Source organism: Vanacampus margaritifer, chromosome 7, assembly GCF_051991255.1.
Source record: "Vanacampus margaritifer isolate UIUO_Vmar chromosome 7, RoL_Vmar_1.0, whole genome shotgun sequence".
NCBI classification, from domain to species: domain Eukaryota; kingdom Metazoa; phylum Chordata; class Actinopteri; order Syngnathiformes; family Syngnathidae; genus Vanacampus; species Vanacampus margaritifer.
The window spans coordinates 6020731-6041093 of record NC_135438.1 but is presented as its reverse complement, the minus strand read 5'-3'; the positions used below and the strand labels follow the sequence as shown (position 1 = coordinate 6041093).

The following is a 20363-nucleotide window of genomic DNA, read 5'->3' as shown; positions in this document are numbered from 1 at the left end:
AAAATTACCGAATGAACAATACTGAGCTCTCCAGAAAAAAGAAAGAAAAAAAAACACCTCACTTCAAAATTCTACCTGATACTAAAGTATGCCATCAAGAAGCAATAGTTTTATTACACTGGCTTGACCACAAAAAGAGCTAATAGACGACATTTTCAGAGAACAGACCCCCCCCCCCAGAAAATATGCAAATTCATGAATACAGATCATATAAATATATAGGGTTCACTGTACTTCCTCAAAAGAGCGTCCTTGAGCAGGTTTAAAAGATCAATGACCCCCCATGTCGTCATAATGATTTGATCTCCATTAGCAGGCCGGATTAAAGTGTTTCAAGGCCGCAAGAATTGGAAATAAAAAAGGATTTGGCCCAGAGTTAATGAATTACGCCGAATGGACATTGGTGTGAATTATTTATTGTATGATATTAAAAGCTACGTGGTGATTAGCAATTTAAATGTCTTGAGGGGTGAGTTTTATTACGTTCTATATAATTAAAGGGAAAAATAAAATAATAATTTTCTGAAAAAGCAGCTTGTCAAGTCGTGCCTCTGTAATGTGCGTTCAAAAGGCATATTTATTCCTCGGCTGCTTGGCTTTGCATGAATTATGCATAGCAGAAGGGTGTGAAGCTGTTGTATTTTATGAAATGCAGTGTAAGTGCAACAACACTCAAATAAAGTGACATCGATGAAAGGTGCTGCTGGGACTGTCTACGGGTTCACCATGAACTACTAAACTCATAGCGTTATTGTGCAATATCCTAGGAAGAAACTCTTGGTTTGAAAAGATCAATGCACGACTGATGGAACAAAATACCATTTTGTATGCATATTGACAACTGGAAACAAATTAATATTGTTCACATTTAAAACTGACTGTATTGCTTTAAATTGTATTTTCATATTCATATAATGTATATAATTTTAGTAATTAATTTAGATCTCTTAGTATTTGAAATAGCTAACCAGAAATGCTTAATTAGCAATGTTAGTAGTTTGTTATTAAATTAGTTATTGAATTGGTTAAGGAGATAGTTCAGCAGCTTGTTGATTCTTTAACTATTTATTATCTAGTTATCTTGTTTGCTAGTGAATTAGTTAACAAGCTAGTTAAATTGCAATAATTTTAGTTAACCTGCCCGGTCAGTTACTTTGTTAGTGAATGACTTATAAAATTAGCCAGCTAGCTACTTTTTTTGTGAAATGGTTAGGTAACTAGTTAATGTATTACAGGGATTTTAGCTACCTTTTAAAACTATCCAAGGTCAAAAAGAAGTGCATCCCACAATTTGGGTACAATGGACTGCAAGGCTCTACCACTTTTGGTTTGTAATTTCATGTGAAAGTAAAAGTGTCACGGGTTCATTTCCGAAAGGGGAAAAAATGATGGCGCAGTCGAAAAACTTCAGTGAGGTGTTTTTATTTACACCAACACCCCAAAAATATTTACAGTGCAAATCCAGTGCAAAAGCAATCCCCACAATATTCACTAGTTCCATTAGTCTTTTCCGTAACTTACTGTGGTAGCCAGTCACTCACCATCCCACTTGGCTGCGCACCCCCTACAAATGAATTTAGATCCCTTTAAATACCCCTAGCCCCTTCCTCCGGGAAAACCATTTAGGCAATCATGGGGTATAATACTAAAAAGTAACCAAAAATAACTAACGCATGTAAATGAATAATATCTGCAACATATATTAACCATAACAAAAATCATCCAATCACAATCCATAACTTAATCTCTCTCTCTCAAAAAAAAAAACCCCACCTCATTAAAATATAAACCGAACTACTTTTGTGGTATAGTCCATAGTCATGTGACACTTCAAGCGCGGCAAAAGCGTATTTAATTGGGATTCCGGAAGTGCTTCGGTTTGCTCCAGTGTTTATTGTCCAACGACAGAACGCAGGTGAGCGTTTACGGTGCGTGACGTGCGTCGGTGTCGAGTGTGCACCCTCGGCACCAACAACGGGGAAAAGGAATAAGTCCAGGCGGCAGGTAAGCAGTTTGTGAAAGTGTCGAATTACGGGAGGAATTTGTGTGGGCTGTGTGAAAACAGTTTTGACGGAGCTCGTCTCCGCGAAAACGAAGAGTGAGTAGCGCGCGCGCGCTCGCGTGGGCTGCTCGCTCTCGGCTAGACGGGAGCGCGCTCCAGTCGGGGAGTGGCGGACAGTCACAGGCGCTACGTCACAAAAAGGTAGACAACAGACCTCAATGACCTAACAGGACAACCAAGTGATACCAAATTCGCCTGGCCAGTGAGGGCTGTTCATGATGACTATATATTAAAGTCCCAACTGTAAACATTTTGTTCTGAGCAGTGAGCCAGTGCAAGGTTGACAGTAGAAGTTGAAATAAATAAATAAAGAGAATGGGAACCAGAAGGAATATTTCATATGACTATAACCATGTGAGTAAATGGCACACACTGTGACATTATTTAGCATTCCGTTGTTTACACCACGTGTGTGTACTCACAGGCGCTCACTTTGGACCACCGTGTGCGACCTGGCTTGCTAATAATACAGCGGCCCGGGCCCTCAGGGCTGTGTGACCCGACGACCCAGGCCCAGGCTAATGAGCAGGTAGCGTCGTTGCACTGGCGCTGTGCAGCTGCCGATCCTTCCTCCGTGGCGACGTGACATCTGTCCATGAAGGCGGCGTGGATGTTCAATTCGGGGAGGCAAACCGGGACAGGGGCATTAATTATTCACTAACCGTAATTATGACATGACCGTGTCTCAGTTTGGCGGGGACCACCCTACTCCTCCTTAGCTCGTCTTCGCGCGACCAGCCACCGCTATCGGCCAGCCAGAGTCCGAGAGAGACGGCCACCGGGGACCTAATTAGCACAACATAAATTATGGGATGCTGATAAAGCAGTCACCGGTGCCATCGCAGGGCAAGCGCGCTGCTGAGCCTGTTTTCGCTGTCCATGCAGCACAACCGACATGGCCGACTGTGCTCGCTTGCCAGACGGAGTCTGTTTTGGTGCGTGCGTTTGTATGTGCATGTGTGTACATGCGTAACGCCATCCTTGTGAATGCGAATAAGACACTAGATTATTTATTATTTATTATTGGCACGCCCTCTGAGACAAGCTTATGTGCAGTTAACACAGCATTGAAAGCCCAATTGATACTGATGATTGGGTGCCATTTTTCCCTCCCTTGTGATCAAAATCTGCAAAGACCCGATTCTCTAAAGTCACTCAAATTTGTGTTTCTCAAACTCGATTTAGTGTTGCCAACTCCGCAGTAAGGAAAGTAGCTATTGGCTGTCCTAAAAGTTGCTAAATGGCATCAGGGCTGGACTGGCCATCTGGCATACAGGGCAGATGTCCGGTGGGCTGGTGTCCTTTGGGTGCCGATGTGGTGCTATTCATCGACTATTTTTCTCCATTTTAACCACAAGAGACCGGCCCACAATTTGGAAGGAGCAGCCCATTCATCCATTTACGATAAAGAGATCAAACTGAACTAATAAACATCAGTGGTAGAGCTATGTGGTAGCCAAGGGCGGTCAGGAATCGGGGCTGGGCCAACGGGCCCAAGTCAAAATGTGAGGGCCGAATATTTGTGACAATCCAGTCCTGAATGACGTCATCGCCTTATTTGCATAATTGCACAAATAAATGTTTAGAACTACAAATGAACTTTTTTCTGTTTATTTTCAATTTTTTAATTTGCCTTTAAAATAGGCCATCACTTCTCAAAATAACTTCATGACTTAAATACTTTTTCTACCAGAAAGTTGCTTTCGATAAAAAAAAAAAAAGTCAGCAAGCAGCTTTGGAAAGTCGCCCGATTTAGCGAAAAAGTCAACAAGTTAGCAACACTGATTACAAAAACGTCATCAAATTTGACCAAATAAGTGTAGCGTAAATATAAGTCATTCAATTCAAACTCCAAACGTCAGATTCATGAGGCGGATTTGCTAACCACTGGCGCACCGTGCCGTTTGTTGAATGTCATTTCTTAGAAATATGCATTTATGCCCATGTCTTACCACATTGATCGATTTACAACAAAAAGTACAACAGAAAACGGAATGCTGGTTGAGTTCTGGGAGTCCGGAGGCAGACAGCTAATCTAGACGTGTCGGGGACCGGCAGAGAGACAGCAGACGGCCGACTTAAAAACACTGCGGGCATGATGGCTAGTTGAGAAGAATAAAGTGAAGCAAACTGTGAGCTGATGAGCCATGAAAAGATGAAACCCACCTGCACCGACATCCCCGCCAAGACACAAACAAATAAAAGGCTATCCAGGCGGCGCTCGGGCAGCCTTGTTGTCTGTTTATCCGGGAAGGAGCGAGGGGGCGCGTTCCTCCTCCAGGTGCATTGTGGGCATTGCCCATATGCCCTCTCGGACGCGCTGCTTGATTCGCGCTCGGCCTCGCTGTTGTGCATGTCGGTGAGCTCTTGACATGTGCACCGCCGCATGAATAATTGAGGCCTCGCACGCAGTCAGGCTCCAGCGAGCTCTGCTTTGCTCCGGAGCGTTTGCGTTCCCCCGGACTCCAGACTCCCACAATCCAAATGCCTCACTACTCCCTTTTCAAATGGACTCCCGTAGTCTTTGTGAAGAAGTCGAGGCACTGCAAAGGTTTCTCCATTACGTTTACTTCCTGGTCTTAGGACTAATGCTAAACATGCACAATAAGGAATTCGTTGCCATTTTGTAAATCTGTGATCATTCCTGAACATTGTGGAATTTTGATTTACGAGTAGAGCCCGACTGATATGGATTTTTTTTTTTAAAGGCAGATTCCTGAATTTGGCAGAATACAATTACGATAACTGATTAATTGGTCGATTAGTTACAAACTATTTAAAAATTATTTTCAACATGTTTTCAAATTATTTTTTTAATTGTTGTTTTTTTTTTTCATTTAAAACAATTTAAAAAAAATTTTTTTTTAGGTTTATTTTTCCTAGAAAGTCACATTTTTCAATAATTTTTGTGGGTTGAGGAAAATGTGTCAGATATATGCAGATTTTTTACCACTTTACCATTTTTAGACCACTGTAATAAATAATAAAACATTTTTTTTGGTGCCTTACCCCTGAAAACAATAAAGATTTGCGAAGAATTGCGGCCAGAAAATTAGACTGTATTACAGTATTTCAATACTTTTAGTATTTGGTTCTTCCAACAGAGAGAAAAAAATCGGCCAATTTTTTGGCAGATTTTTATTTTTTTTCCCTTGGAGGTGAACGTTTGGAAAATCATTATCTTGTGTAATAATAAGTTAATATTAGTTTAACTGAATTTTTTTCTAGCTAGGAAACGTTGCAGGTAATGCGACAGTACTGTCCTTTTTTTGAATTGCAATTTTGGTGTGCTAATCTTAAGCCAACGTGCTACTGACGAGCTAACTGACTAGCTGCCCATTATCACTTAGCACCTCTAAACTTCTGATCCTAGAATCGTCCCTGTCTGACAAGTGTAGCGGCATTATTATGATTCCTACTAACAGGCCCTAAGTGATTTGGGGCCCGAGGTGTGAACGTGCAGGAGATTACCCCCCCTGGATGCAGAAGGATGCAGCAGCCAGTCATATTGAAGTGGGGCGTGTCCTGTCTAGAACCCTAGTGGGACTCACAATTATAATACACATTGTGAATGTGAGTGTGTATGCTTAATTGTCCAAAGTCAACGGAATACAAAATGGCTTCCAGTGCCACGTCTTGTTTTGGCATTCTATGTACAGATATCTTTTTTTTTAGTCTGTAGCCACACTACTGCCAAAGTTTTAAAGCAAGGAATATGGAATGGAGATTTCCGAAACGCATCCCTCCACAGCCAGTGTTCGGGATCGACAAATAAATGCTCCTCAGCCTTGTTTAGCCTTTTTTGACTGACACAAGCTGGGCGGAGGCTGCTGTCAAGCCCGCAGCGGCGCTCTCAGCTGGAGCGCCAGATAAAAAGCCACGCGTTAGCCGGGGTCAGACGTGATGAAGACGTGCTAAATCATTGAGGAAAGACCAGAGGAGATGGAGAATATATAAGCGTGTTGGGCGTCTCTGTATCTTTTTTGATTATTATTTTTTTTTACCTTTCACTCTTCCTCAAGTCTTTGGGCTTCACGCGGGCTTGCGCAGTTATAAGCCCAAACAGATAAAACCGCTCGGCTGCCAGATATAACTCCAATATGTGGGACTCAATCATAACTCGGCAACAAGCGCTGGGAATATACGACGGGTGGGAGGGAAATAAAGACTGCCGTGCCCACAGGGCGAAAAAAATCCCAGGTCCCTTTTGGCAAAGCACTATCACTTATTTATCTAGAAAAAGAGGGGGAAACACACCTCTCATTGAATGTATCTGTGAACACCGTCTGCAGTAGTTTTTATTTTATATACTGCAGCAAAGAAGACAGGCACATCCTCGAGATCAGGATGGCCGGTTATTCCATCTTCCACTTCTTTAGCCAGCGGAGATATGTGATTTCCACCTGTCGGCAATAAGATCATTTTAGGGATATTCTATTGTCAGGCCTTTAGATAGTTTTCTATGACAAAATGTGTTTATTTTAAAACAGCATACTTCTCCTTTAAGGAACTGAACAAAAAAAATATTTATTTAATTTAAAGTAGCACTGAGGAACTTTTCAACCTTTAATAAAATATTTTCATAGTTCTGGTGAAAAATTGACTTAAAACTAGTTGAATGGTACCTTTTCCGTGGCCTGAAGGTGTCCGTATCATTTTTACTGGTACTAAACAATTTTGAGGAGGATGGTAGGAACACTGCCACACAAAAAACTACAAATGTGCTGACTGCTTTATGGCATACGTCACTTCGCCTTTACGCATTTGTTACAAAGACGGAAGTCGATTTGAATGTTGACGCACGATTACTGCTTTTCTGGCAGCAGCTGCAAAACAACTGAAAAGTTTTGTCAGAGGAGACAAAAAAGAAAAAGGATCAACATTGTCCCGGCTTTCACTCGCTGGCGTAAGCTCAACGACAACGCAATGCGCTTGTCCTCATGGGAAATGTGGTCTTCCTTCAGGCATAACATTACCGCTTTTGTCCATATGGTGCTGCCATAATAAACATAAACTGAAAGTTCTTTAGTGTTGCTTTAAAGCGTTAAATGTTAGTTTAGGTGTTAAAACAATTTGAAGAGTGAAAAATTATATGTCCAAGAGCTTTGGCTGGACTCATTTGACATTGAAGGCCTTGGGAAGGAGAGTCAGGCCCAAAAGTCCAGAGAATCTCGAAAAAGGAAAAAGACGAAAAGGTGGTAAGGGGGGTTTGCACCGCCAGGGGCTGCTCTCAGCTTTGAAGCAGTGACTAGAAAGGGGCCACGACCACTCTTAGCCCCCTTGATGTGGTTTCATCATGTGTCACTCGTCCGGGCATCGCCTCGAGCGATGGACAGTCGGCTTCTTTCAGGAGGACGGAAGCTCACCTTGATGTGGGGACGCCGATCAATAGTCGGACCACTGCTGTATTATGTAGCACGTAGTTGGAATGCTCAAGAAAGCAGACGAGAGAGCTCTGCGGCACAGTTTTTGTTTGTTTATGCATCTGCAATAGATCAAGTCATCATTTAAAAGCTTCCGTAATGAGTATTTGCACCTTATAACGCAAGGAATAATATTTTGATTTCTTCAGTGCCTGGTTTAAATAGACTGTGAAATACAATTGTAGTGTTATTATTAATTCTTTATTATGCTACTTTTTAAAACATCACTTTTTTTAATTTAATTGTTTTTTTTAATGGCAAACAATGACCACATTTAGTAATTCATCTGTTGACAAAGACATATCACAATTTTTATTACTACAAAAATAACTTCTTAAAAATTAAGATTTTTGAATTAAAAAATAAAATCACAATTATCTAAATGGATATAATTATTAGTAATAAAAAATTGTTTTTGGTTATGTAAGTGGGTCCCCAAACTGTGATTAACAAATGATCAGATTTGTCTGTTTTTTAAAACTTGTATTTTGTGACGGTTAATGGTTTACATCATCAACTTTTGCGAGAATGAATAATTGCTATTGTGTACATGCAAAGTTATGATTGTAATTAAAAAAAATAAAATACTACTTAATATTTGATAATGTGGCATTCTGCACTAAAACACTAAAAGATATTGAAGATGGCATTAAACTTAATTGTGTTTATGTTGTAAACTCAAACCCGCACCCAAATTACTTGAATTAAATACAAAAGCCTGTTTATTATTGTAGATGCTACAATAGATGATTCATAATGCTTCTTTTTGAGAACCACTTTTCCCCATTTTGAAAGTGGGTCCTAGTCGACATACAGACACTTGCTATAAAATTAACATAGTCTGCTTTTGCTGCCCGGCTCAATAAAGCCCCCCAAAGCTCCCACTAAGTACTATTAGTATTTACTGCCTGTGTTCCGGCCTCGCGTCTCCCCAAAGATAGATTATATCCAAGACAGCCTATGACCGACAGAAAGGGGGCCACAACGCCGCAGCCTTTGGAGAAATATGCGCTTATGAAATCATAAATATGATCTCAAAGACTAATTAGCATTAAGAGCACCGGTGATTGTATTTATCGACTTTAGCCACAATTAATAACCGCAGCCTTGAGAAGAGCAGCGGGCAGATAGGCAGGACATGTTTAGGCGCGTCAAGGCCGTAAACCCATTACACGAGCGTGCTGATTGAGGCGAGCCCCGCCGGGGGGAATAAGTAATTGTGCCGGAGAATTTTTAATTGCTCTGAAATGCGTTCTAGATTACACTACCTTGTTTTTAAGATGGGTGGAACATGGCTAAAGGGCTGGGATAATAGTGCCGTGTCGCGGCTCCGCTAATGGCCTGCTAGACTAACCATGATTATACAGAGAGGCCTGTTAGCTTAGAATGCTAATGGCCAAGGTTAGAATATGTTAGAGCTTAACGGCAGAGTTTACAATTCTATACGTGCTGCAGACAGATGGGTAAGTTAGCTACTTAGAATGCTCACAGGAAATATTTGAGGTTGGGTTTGAGCGTTGTGCTAAATAAAAGCAACCGGTTATCATTGTTTGGATTCTTCATGTTAAATTGCTAACATAGGAAGGTAAATACATTTGGTTACAAATTATTTTCACTGGGTGAATTTGAGTCTTTAGACAGATGAAAGTTTTCTTGGGATGCTAACATTTACTTTCTTACTGCTTAATCTGGGTCAACAATCACATTAAAATGATCTCAAAATGGTAATGGTATGCAGTATTTTGGTAAAAGAAATCTGGTTATATATGGTGATGGTGGAGAATTTGGAATGCTAACAGTTACATTTTTAATGGTAAATCTGGCTCTACAAGTAGATGAAAGTTGCTAACGGTTAGATTTTGAAGCATAGTAAATTGCTTTAAAGTACAAAGTACATTGACCAATTAATTTTGAATACTAAAGTACGCATTTTTTGGGTAAGGTTCTGGTTTTAAATGCACACAATATTTAGCTTCTAATGCTAAGTGTACCATGTTTTTAGATAGCTGTTTCAAGAAGTGGGGCATAGCGTACATAGTCGTACTAAGTGATAATTTTAGGTAGTTCTTCTACAGACAGGTTAGCGTAAAATGCTTAGGGTTATATTTTGAGGTCAATATTCCATAAGGAGAGGTCTGTTAGCATTGACTGCTAAAAGAGACATTCTTAAGGGTAAATGTGTTGAGGTTCTCCACAAAGGTTAAAATGCTCACATTATTATTAATAATAATTGTAGGTAGATCTATTTATGCATTGTTTATGTGAATACCAGTCAGGTTGAGATCATTTAACACTTCATTCTAAGGCGTTAGCCAATAATGCTAACAATGAACTGGGACAAACATGACAATGTGCACTGTGCTTGTTGTTGGTTTCTTTCACAGTTAATGAAATGATCATCTTTGTAATGGTGAAATAGTTCTTAAAGCACAAATGGGGAAAGATAACCAGGGGGGGATGCAAGGCTATGGGGCAGCCAGCGGTCTCATTGCTAATTATCTTTAATGTGCTTCTCTGGCAGTTTTTCTGTGCGGGGCTTGTCGTTGGCTCTTGTGTGGGATGCTCTCCAGAGCCCCCCCGCATCCCCACCCTCCACTTTTTTTCAGTGGCCTCTGGCTAATAACCACTCGAGGAACCATTGAAGGGGTCACAAGGCTTGATTCAGTCCTGTTTAGTCCCTGTTGGTTTCAGCGCGCTTGCAGGAATTTGTTTGCAGGGGCCAGACAGGCATTCATTTGTGGATGCGCTTTTTCGAGAGCTTTGAGTGGTTGGGCATCCAAAGTGTACCCTGGAGTGTCTGCGGTGTCTTAGGGACTGTTGACAGGAGAATGATTTGAAATTAAAACAGGAGCAAATTTTGGCCAATGCTTACTTGAAATTTGGAACCAACACGTCTGGACATACACAGAATTAAATGTGATACTAGTAGCATTAATAGACAAACCAGATGGACCCTGTCAATGTGACAAACAAACCTAACAGACGAATGGATGCTGCAACTAATTATGTTATCGCAGAATTACTCACCATTTCCTTGTTGAATTTGAACAGCGAAAGGCGTTTCGTGCATTTTTATCTGGTAAAGATGTTTGTGCCCCCCAACCAAGACGAGACAGAAGGCGAGATTTTCATCCGTTGCCTTAATTGGGCAAAACAAATGCGCAAAGATGCCGCATCGTCCAATCAGCTCGAAGTATTGTACAGCAAGTCCCGCCTTTCCCAAACGGGTCAGCCTAGTGAAGTACCAGATTGATAATGTGATAAACTCCCTTTCGCCTCAATTATCAATCTGGCTGGCGAGGTTAGTTGTTTGTGCTTCTTCTGTGATATTGCTTAAGAATCCAAGTGCCACATTTCTTACAAATGTTACACTCTAAAGAGGAAAAGAGTATTCGGATAAGACGAATTTGAGTAATCTTAGTAGAAGTTCATGGTGCGCATTCGCATTATGCTATCGCCAACTACTGGCCTGGTATTCATATTGCAGTATTTTCATTGGTTTTGACAACGCCGTCATCTGTATATGAAACTTTTCAAAAACACTTTTTACTTGGTCTCTCTCATGTAAACGCACCCTCAGCACACAGTGTCATGCTTTTGAGAAGACCTGAGGGTGAGCGACTACCTCCTCGACACCCCCGCACTTGCTGTGTGGCGGGGCGTCGATAGGCCTTGAAGAGTCAAGTAAGTATCATGCAGAAATTTGACAGCTCTCCTGCTGCAGGAGACAACGGCCTGTCTCTTTTTGCCATCCATGACACGCATTGTGTTGAATTACCTTTCATTCAAATGCTTACACTCACGCTTGTCTGGTACTCACCTCGAAGTGCTTGCTGATTTTTGATGATTTATGCTCCTCGGAGCTCTTGCAGCCCTGTTTTGAAGCCGCTGGTTGTTGCTTGGGTTTGCATCACCTACAAATATATATTTTTGGGGAGGGGTGAGGGGGACCTATCAGATGGATGAAGATTGAATTGATGTGTTTGCAGAAAATGAGTAAACAACATTAATTTCATATGAAAAAGAACGCAGCAAGTGAGTAATTCTCAAGCTGATAAACTTTTGAGGTAGAAGTCCAAGTTTTGAAGTACACCCTCAAAGTCGTTTGACAGCAAGTGCGCTGATTTTACCCTACAACGCGCATTCCCTGAGAGAAGACGTACCGAGTGATTCATCAGTCTGAGGCCGTATTGAGGCCGCAGAGGCAGCGAGATGCTGATTGGGGTGCGAGCCTGCCAATTGTAGCAAAGACCTCTCTGTACAGTACACTTCTGCAGAATTAGCACAAGAGCCAGTTGATCTTTGTCGCTTGGGGGGGAAAACAGGCACCCCAAGTAAAGCCCGATCTAGTTTGAAAGCACCCTGAGATCATACACTGTCTTTAACATCAAAAAAGGTGTCCACACGGATATTCTTAATGGGTTTAACGTGGATGAATTATTCAAATCTTCCCCGAGTGCCTCTCCGGCGAGCGAATCAACTCTCAAATGGTCGCGGCTAAATGTTATTTTTCTCATGCTGTGGTGATCTTAAATGTAAATGACATGAAAAACGTGCGTGACAGTGGGAACAGTTCAAAGTCCGCATTAAGGCGTCAAAGTGTCAAGACAATATCACAAAACATTTTAACCAAGCAGCCCTGAACCTTAGCGTTTAGGGGCATAATGTATTCCCTTTATCACTCGCACATTACACTACTATGTGAGCTGGCATTATTGCATCATTAATATTTTTATCCAGCAGTGTGCAAATTCAATTTGAAGCGTAGCGCTTTGGCACGATGAAGAGGCACGGGCTGAAAAACTGGTCTCAGAAACCAGGAAAAACAGGCCCCCTGCCGCAATTCGTCCAATTGCATATTTCTTGACTTTCTAGGAGTTTTTTAAAAAGGCGCTGCCGCATGTGGTCTTTTCGGAGAGCCCGGGAAAAGAGGTGGCTTTGAAAAGCTCTGTGTGGGGGGGGGACCTGCTTTGATACCCGACCCAACTCGGCTTACTGTGACAACGTGTCACAGGGGTGCCTCTGTGAAGCTAATCTCTAATAAGGGATGAAACGCTCTTTGCGATTGAACAGCCTCGCTGATCTTTAAAGGACTGCTACGGGCTTGACTGCTAATGATGACTTCTTCAGGTAGTCGCGATAAGTGACGTGTCTTCCGGATCTGCGGCTGTTTAATGGATTTATACATGACCTGCAGGAATCACAGCTATTAGGCTGTGCTTTACTTGCTGACTTCACTAACAGCAAGGACAGCATGGGCATGACGGAAAAAAAGACTTTCTAGGATGAGTCAGTTTCTCTACATCAAAGGCATAATTGCAGCAGATAAAGCTTAAAAGGGTAAACACAAACCTTTACTCTTTACGCATCAGCCATTTCAATTTAGAGGACTGCATCGTATCGAAACCATTTCCACCATTGGGAAACACAAGGGCGCCAAACGGATCGCTTGGTCAATGGTGCTTGTCTATAGAAACAATGGAGCCATACTGCTTATAGCTGCTTAAAAGCCTTTTTCTCATTGCCTGTAAAAGCCAGCATACCACAGAAAGTCGACCTGGAAATTTGCCATCCTTAGGGGTAGTATCCAAGCTGTAACGGAGTATGAATCAACAACCGACACTCAATTGTGTTGAATCCTGTGTTGAATACGAACCTTTCTGGGATGAGTGGATGCTTTACTTACTTTGTGGTACAGTTCAGAGCGATTTGGAACGGTAAACAGACGCTTCTCTGTCGAACAATCAATGTGAGTCGCAGTTGATTCTACCACGATGCAAGGGTGCGGTATTGTAAGGATCTTTTTTTTTTTTTTTACATCTTCTGTCAATAGAATATGTTGTAGTCTGTTGTACCCAAACTATTGGTTCAATCCTTGTTTTTTGGGGGCGTAAACGACAGTAGTACAAAGACGTTTCCCAGCAAATAAGCAATAAACGCCGCCGATGATCTTGCTGTCAGAGCTTACCGTTTGGTACGTAACGGATCAAATTATGAGAGACCTTGCAGCGCGGTGGTCGGCTCAGCGTGGGATTAGGGGGCAACTATCTCAAGGCTGCGCTTCTCAGATAACTGCACCTAGAGCAACCTTTCCTCAAACACACAATTACCCACTCCCTCCCCTGATCCCCTTTCCGACCGCCTCCCCTTTGAATTTCATCAGGGGCTTAATTAGTATACAAATAAAACTTCCCTTATCTCCTGCTCGCCCTAATTGGCCTGTCTTTACTTATGCCTGGCGAATGTGTGAGAGAGTCGGGGCCCCTGTAATTAGAGTGACCGTGTTCACCTTTCCACTCAAGACACACGGGTGCTCAGGCGGCCCGTTGGGAAGCTGCTGCCTGCGCTGGTGGTGGGGTTCTCCTCACATGAAAGTATGTGAGTGTTTCTATCAAGGAGGGGGAGTTTGCTTAGGATTATTACCCCACAATCATCCTCGGACTGTCCCAAAAGTGCTCTCATGAGCCAGGAGGGCTTTGGGTGCTGCCGGTTCCCACTGAACAGAAACGGCATCGTTACTTTCATTCTTCGCACTCTCGCCGCAACTTAAAGTGTTTATCGATTATCTCGGGCCGGCTCCTCGACAACTTAATATTGGGTGACAGTGTGCCGTGTTCTCACCGTAATTAGAGTTCAGAGCTGAGGCGGGGGATGCGGTGGAGGTTGCAGGGGGCAATTAGAACCCTTTGTTATTAAACTTGATTTGTCTCCTCCAGCGTGCTCCTGCCCCGCTCCGCTCGCCGATGTTTACCAAGGGTATCGGGCCATCCAGCCCACTGAAATTGGCTAACCTGCAAATTATCGCGTCTACTGCCAGACGTCCCCCTGTTGTCTGCCCATCCCCATAACCCCCGCACCCTCCTACACCCCCGCACCCTCCTACCACCCCGCCTTCACAATGCCATTAACACACAGTAATAACTGTATAAAGATCCACCAGTCCATCCACACAAATCTACTGGCCTAACAAACACAACAAAGGCCCTAAGAAGCCCCTGACAACATGCTCTGTGAGGTAAGTCTTTAATAAAACTGTTTCATGTGAATGTGACGTGTGTGAAGAATGTGTTTTGCAGCGTGGTTGTACAGTTGTTAGCACAATTGCCTCACAGTTCTGAGATTTTTGGCTAGTCTTGGCATGTCCAGTGGCTGCCACCTGTCCCTGACCCGGCGGCACGCGTCCTGCGGGCTCCCACCCGTGCCTCTTCTAGTGGCACACGTCTTGCGGCTGCCACCCGTCTCTTGTCCGGCGGAGCACGTCCTGCGGCCGCCACCCATCCCTGTTAGAGTGGCACACGTCCTGTGGCTGACACCCGTCTCTTGTCTGGCAGTGCACGTCCTGCGGCCGCCACCCGTCCATTTCCTGGCATTGCGTGTCCTGTTGTTACCACCCCTTTTGGTGGTGCACATCCTGCGGCCACCACTGCATTGTGTGTGTGGCCCCTGCAATGCTGCACAAATGAACTTTGAAAAGCCTGACGTACTTGGACCCTGTACCCACTTCTGGGTTTTTGTTTAGTCTGGTATTCGTCCTTTTAGAGAGAGGTTTAGTATATTTAGTTTGGTTCTTGTTATTGCTTATTTTCTTGTGTCCTGTCTTGCTCGTTAGGTCTTTTGTTTCCATCCGTGCTTGTCAACCTGGTCCCATGTGTCTTCCAGTCAGCCAATCAGCCTCTCGTCTCTTATCCAGGTGTTCCTGGTTGTCTTGTCAATTGGTTTGTATTTGTTTTCCTGGTTTTGTTCAGTCTTTGTCGGATCATTATTGCTGTCACCTTACATGTACAGGCGTTTGTTTTGTTTCCTCGTCTTTGGTTGTTACTTGGGTTTTAGTCTTTTTAGACCTTCATTGGTTTGGACCTTTTGCATCCCTGCATTTGCTTCCCTCCATTTGGGTCCTCAACCCCCCACCCAACATGACAATTGCGCATCCATCTATCCATTATCTGAACCGCTTATCCTCACGAGTGTCTCAGGCATGCTGGAGCCTATCCCAGCTGTCTCCTTGAACTGGTTGCCAGCCAATTGCAGACAATTGCGTATCATTCTATATTTTTTTCATTGTGCTGTTGTAGCACCATCAAGTTAGTTGGAATCCTGCGTGTTCTCTATTCCTTCTCATCACTAAACATTGTTAGTATGATAACATGATGGAAGTTGACAATACCCTTCATCTCCCTCACTCTCTCTCCCCCCCTCCACTGCATCATACCTCACCTCTCTGCCCACTCTTTATCTACAAATAGTCTCCAGGAGTTTGATACCGAGCTTAAAAAGGAGAGAAAAGATCAATCCCGGTGTCAGCAACTCAGTGTACGCCTCTCGCAGCAGTGGCAGGACAAGTGTCAGCTGGAGGAGAGGCAGCCATCGTGTGGAGAGGCAGGGCAGTGGGGAGGGATGAGAGCCCAGCCTGGGGGTGGGGGTGGTGGTGGCGGGTGTGCGGTTGCAAGCGCACCTCTGCTAGACAAGAGATCAATTCCCTCCACTTCACTCTCAGCTCCTGATAACAAGCAAAAGTTCAGCAAGCCTAGAAGCTGTCTTGCCTTTGAAATGTGCATTCTGCCGTGCTGCGCGCGTACAGTGTGTACACTGTGACAATAACGTTCATTAAAAATCGTGGACTAGGTAAAAGAGAAAAGGAAAAGCATATCACATCAGGCATCCGTCAGTTGTCTGTGACAGTGGGCAATCCAATTTCAATCTTCTGAAATTAGGACACTTCGGAAACTGAAGCAAATATTACGCAAATATACGTTTGAACATATATTGCGACGCTAACAATTAAGTGAGCATCTAAAGCAGGCTTCTGGTCGTCAAGGGCCAAAGTACTGCAGGTTTTTTATGTTTCCGTCTTCCATACACACCTTTTTTTTCTTTTTTTCTGGAGAGCTCAGTATTGTTCATTCGGTAATTTTACCGATTTGACATGTCATCATCATTGCTATTTATTTATTTTTTTGTGGGTGAGTATGTGTGCGTGCGAGTGTGTGTGTATTCATTAGTTCACCTAAAACCTATTAAAAAATCCCATACCGTTCACCTAAACCGAACATTTCCAGCCAGAGTCGTGAGGCCGTCAGGAGACCTGAGGAAGGACCAAAGAAAAGAAAGGAAAGTGACACACCTGATTCACATAATAAGCTCATCAGCAAGCTCTGCAGAAGCCTTTTAACAATCCTAATCTTTAGAACCAGGTATGTTGGAGGATAGAACCATCTAAAATCTACAGAATTCCGGCCCTCGAGGACCAAGATTGGGGAGGCCTGAGCTAAAGGATTAATACCACAAATGCGTTAGTTCTTTTTTGTATTTATACAGGAGATCGTCATGGAAATATCTGAGAAAATGGCGGCTTTTCCAGGCAGAATCCCACTTCCATGGCACTCTATAAAGAATAGCGACACAGACACAAGAATGGGAAATGATAGATTTTACAGGCAATAAAAAAGGGGCTTTTGATACAACAAGAAGACGGAAAATTTCTGAGAGTTTGATACTACCTCAAATTCGAAGGTCGACTTCAATGCTCATTCAGTGTCTGTGCCATTGACTGTAAACAGAACAGCAGAGCTACATAGCAAATATCCATAAAAGTGGTGGCTTTCACAGGTAGCCTGAAAAGATGTCCTGATACTGTCCCAGACTCTAGAAAATGTCCAGGTTGATGCAAACTAGTTTTTCATTTACCTGCTTGGTCAGTTTGGCAAGTCCTCATTGCTGCTCGCCGTAATCTGCCGCGACTGCTCGGACGGGTCTGCAGCCTTCCAGAGAGGCTGATGTTTTGTGACAGTTCCAGAGCTGGTTCTGCTTAGAGACAACCACAAACGGAGAGTCCGTTCAGCAGAGGGGAGGTTGGAACACTGCCGCTTCTCGTCAAACTTGAAACTCAAGACGAGGATCGCCCCTGTGAAGATATTCGGCGGACTCACAGTGGTCTGACATTAATCACATGTTGATAAGCTTGGAATCGGTGTTATTTCATCCCTTCGCTCTGCATTCTTTCTTGTTTTGAAGTCCATATGTCACAACAGTCTGCTTAATGTATTCCATGATGAGGCTTCCCTCAGCAGATGGCCATCACATCTTCCTATAAGTGCATTTAAATGGCACAACTGTCATCCATTGTTTGTGTCACGTTCTTCTTGGAGAGACAATATCACACAATTGACCTTTTACATGATTTTCAATTACAGAAGAGAAATGAGACGGGTCCCCGCGGTGCAGCTGTCTCTGCCGTGTCCCGAACATCTGCCCGTCCAACGTGACGGCATCTCATCCTCTCCCCCACCTCGCGAGGTTGCCAGCCCGGCCCGTGGTGGGCAGGTGCGAGCCGGGCCCCTTCTGTCATTAAGCGGCCCAGCTGCGCTGTCACGTCTGGCAGCGAGGCGGCGGGCGTCATCCGTGACCCCCCCGTCAGGGCTCCCTCGGAGGGCGGCGCGCAGACCTTGACAGGGCGGCTGAGGGTGAGGCCCACGCGTGGAATGTCTATGAAGGACAACCGTGCCCCTTGTTTTGTGCCACCTCGGCAAAATTCCCATCATGCAGTGCCAGTCACTAAAAGGACGGTACGTAAAGCACTTTGAGAGCACTCGGTGATTTTTTAAAATTTATCACAGAATTGTAGGACATGTTCTGCCCCAGTCATGAAATTTCATATCCATGTACAAAATACAGAAACATGCACTTGCCCTGAGAGAAAATGTAACTGAAGGTAGACAAAATGCTATACAACAGAAAAAAAGTTTACAATTTTTTGTTTGATTTATCAGACATATTTGAGATGGTAGTAATTATGCTCTGAAGTTGTAGTAGTGTCTCTCAACATAACCCTGTTACTGAAACCTTTTCAGCCAGAGTAGGAGGAAGAAAGTAAGCTAAACGACGCAGCCAAAATGACATCATCCAGCTAATTTCTCTAAGGGTAGACGCTCAGTCCTCTTTTCTATTTGTCATATTTGATCAATGTCATGTGTCATTCAAGCCAACTCAACCCTGTTACTCATTAACGGAAAATGCTAAAACAAAAACAAAACTGTTATACAGACTTTATTGAAGGCCAGTTCGTACATAATTTCTCTATCAAAAGCAATTGCGATTATTATGTGAATTCCAATTTTTCGAGATCGGGAATTTTGGACTTCCATTAGCTTTTAGCTATAATCAATAAAATCATAAGAGAAAAAAAAAACTGTGTAGTGAATCTACACTATGTAATGCATTTGATTTTTTGAACTAAACTACTTTAAAGTAAATTCAATTTTCCATCGTATTCACACCACAGTCAATTGTTATGTAATGCAAGTAAAAAATTATAATTGGTAAACACACTGGGTAACAGTCTGGGTTTTAAAAGAAAAAAAAAACACTTTTTCATAATAAAAAAAAAATCTGATAAATTACAGAAATAATTGAGTCAAACTTTTACAATAATAAAACCTTTTTAGCTATTGAGACTTTTCCAATGGCCATACAAGTGCTAAAATAAACTCATATTTTATAATTAAAACAAACTATTCCACTATTAACTCTTGTTAATGTGCGCTCGCCAGCCATCTGATTCGAGCTATAGCAAACACTGGATCTTACTGCCTCAAACGGGAGTCTGCTTACTTTGCGTAACTTCGACTCTTGACTCTTGACACGTTTCTAAGGCTATTCGTCCTCTTGGAATACGGATAGCGAGAACAAAAATCACAAAAATCTGAAGAAAAGGAGTGAAGGAGGAGTTAGTCAATCGGTGCTAGCTGAACAAAGGTCTAGTGAGGTACTGAAGCCTCAAACAAAGGTTTTAATTTCTCATTTGACACACTAGAAGTCAACACAACAGTTGGACTTTTTTATTTTTTTAGCATGTCCCAGCTTCACCTTGTCCACACACACATACACGCACACTGGTATTATTGGCGGCGCGCCTTTATCTGCCGACACCTCTCGGCGTCCCTAGTGGCCTTTGTCACAGAAGAAAGAGAATGATCAATATCCCAGTTAAACTTCACGTTCAAAGCCAATGGCGGGGTCTTGTTCGTTGAGGGGGTTTGGTGCTCCTGCTTTTAATGAAGCCTCTTTCATTCCGTGCAAGTTTTTCCTGAAACATCAAACAATAAATCGGCCGCAGCGGCACCGTAAAATATTTAGATCTATTGACTGTTTGAAAAATGCAGAAGGCAAAAAAAAAAAAAAAAAAAACCTGTCTCCAGCGGTTTTATGCTGATACGTTGTGATCGCTTCAATCCATCCGAGCGTTTGCATTTTATCTGGCCAGGTTTTTTCTCTCAAAAATGTTCTCGAAGATCCAGAAAGTTTCGGCTACAAGATCCACATATGCTAATAAATCGTCAGGTTGTGCCAAAAACGATATTCAGCGGAGCCCCTTTCACGCAGAGACACTGCATAATCAGTTGCAAAACAGGGAGGATTCACAACTCTGTGCTTCCCACAATCAGATAATTACATACATGACGTATAGGCTAGAGTAAATTTTGACACAACAGGGTGGGAAAAATTAATGACATCCCTGTCCCAACATTGCGGAATATCCTGCCCTTAAATTTTTTTTTTTAACAATACTACCTCAGTAGCTATAAATTGCGTGTCGGAGCTATTTATACAGAAGAGTGACAGGGCAAAACAAGTGGACAAATTATTGCTTTTTATTTTTTTATTTTTTATTTTTTTAGCAGAGTAGAGTTTGCTGATCTGGCTCTAGATTGTATTCTTCCTCAAATACTGCCTACCAATAGATACACTAACTCGAGTTATCTACTGGAAGAATTAAGCGCCACACCTCAAATATGGGTTGCAACATGCATCACCTGCAGAGAAGACATAGCAAAAAAATTCGGGTGGAGAGCTAAAGGCGAAAGTGCTACAGTTGATCCATA

The 20363-nt window shown here is 42.7% G+C and overlaps 1 long non-coding RNA gene across 4 annotated transcripts in view; it reads left to right on the top strand.

Annotated features, from left to right (window-relative positions):
- Positions 1-1878: 1878 nt before the first annotated feature.
- LOC144055361 (uncharacterized) overlaps positions 1879-20363 on the top strand; it is a 35805-nt gene continuing 17320 nt past the window's right edge. For 2 of the 4 annotated variants that reach the window (XR_013294848.1, XR_013294847.1), the window contains exons 1-2: positions 1879-2004; positions 17676-18047. This is a non-coding gene — a long non-coding RNA (uncharacterized LOC144055361). The remainder of the gene's footprint in view (positions 2005-17675; positions 18048-20363) is intronic. The other 2 variants (XR_013294849.1, XR_013294850.1) reach the window with 2 other exon arrangements.